Genomic DNA, 1,642 nt, shown 5'->3' on the forward strand with positions numbered 1-1,642 from the left:
GGATGGCAAATAAACATTACAGTAGGCTGAGGAAGTTATTAATGGTGGGCGTTTAATAACCACTATTTCATATGGTGTGGTTGAATTTAGATTTGGATATGCTTCATTTTTGGGAAAATGACATAAAATGATATGTAAAAACATATGGACGGCATGAATATATAATATATACATCAAAGTGGGCCGGATGAAGAGGGAAACACCACTGCTTTGAAATAATTATAATAATTATAGTACAAATATATTATCATTAAGACAGTTTGGCCGAGTGGTCTAAGGCGCCAGATTTAGGCTCTGGTCCGAAAGGGCGTGGGTTCAAATCCCACAGCTGTCAATGTTATTTATTTATTTTAATTTTAATGGCTGAAAATCATGCTCATTTAAAAAATAATAATAATAAATTAATTTTAATGGATGAAAATCATGCTCGTTCAAACATCAGGGCTTAAAGTTGCTTAAATTGTTTTGGTGAAGGATGTGCAAGATCAAAGCCGTTCATCAGGTGGTAGTCAGGACCAGTCATTTAATTGGCCACATCAAATTAATAGCTGATGGTGTGTAGCCCATATATGTATGGAACAACCTTATATATTTGTCATGGTGTGGCCCTTTCTCGTGACTGGATCCATAGAACTGCAGTTTAAAAAATGGTAGCGACTCTCCAAGCCATGTTGGTATGTAGAACATAGTTGTACCGTATTTTGATCCGTCCATATCACTGAATGAATGATGGATGGAGCACAAACCAAAAATAACACGGATAGGATGGTTGTAACCATCTCATTTTGCCTCTAGAATTTGAAACCAACCAATTTTGACCATCCATTTGGTAGCCATCAATTGGATGGTTGAGATTTCTTGATAAGGATAATTTTTTAAATGTGCTTAATCCACATTGCCAAAAAATTCCACCACCCATCTTGATGGCAAGCCCCTGAATGTAGTGGATCTGATGTCCTATACTCACAAGTCCACCTTGATTGTAGGGCCCAATCTGATGTCATTTATGAGATAATAGCTATATATTTCAAAAGATGGGGCTGGAGGCTAACTTACACCCAATGATTTTTATATATTAACACCTCGTTGAGTTTGTATTTATATCTAGGCTCCTAATTAAATAAACTTTTTATTATGCTACATCATTAATTAAATTTATTTTGATAGCACTACGGAATGTGCACGACATGATTACCTATCTCTTCGTAATATTTGATGGTATTGATATTATCAATTGTGTGTAGGCGTTAGAAACTAATAATAAGGATTATAAACTAGACTAAAACTCCCAAAAATCTTAATCATCTGCACTCCCAAAGCAATCCTTTTCGAATTTTAATCTCTCCTTTTAAATCCCTTTGAAGAAAAACATATCATTCAAGTCAAAATCAAGATCAAAGCTCGTCCGAGACTATTTTCAAACTGGTGAATATCTTTCATTATATATATAGTAAATCATTGGAAAATAATTAGAAATATATTATTTGTCATGTTTTGGATGAAAAATCATAAATTTGAAACTACAATTTTTAGATTTAGAGGAAATTCGTTGATTTGGGAAAAATCAAAACTTCACCAGCTTTTTCCAAATTAATTGTAATTTTAGTGAACAAACGTGAAATCAAACATGCATACAACTTGA

General features: G+C 33.4%; 1 non-coding gene across 1 annotated transcript; it reads left to right on the forward strand.

The window, feature by feature from the left end:
• The first annotated feature begins 254 nt into the window (after window positions 1–254).
• On the forward strand, window positions 255–334 carry TRNAL-UAG (transfer RNA leucine (anticodon UAG)). The gene has a single exon. It is a non-coding gene; the product is annotated as a tRNA-Leu (tRNA).
• Window positions 335–1,642: the final 1,308 nt, after the last annotated feature.

This window comes from Magnolia sinica, chromosome 19 (genome assembly GCF_029962835.1).
Source record: "Magnolia sinica isolate HGM2019 chromosome 19, MsV1, whole genome shotgun sequence".
NCBI classification, from domain to species: Eukaryota; Viridiplantae; Streptophyta; class Magnoliopsida; order Magnoliales; family Magnoliaceae; genus Magnolia; species Magnolia sinica.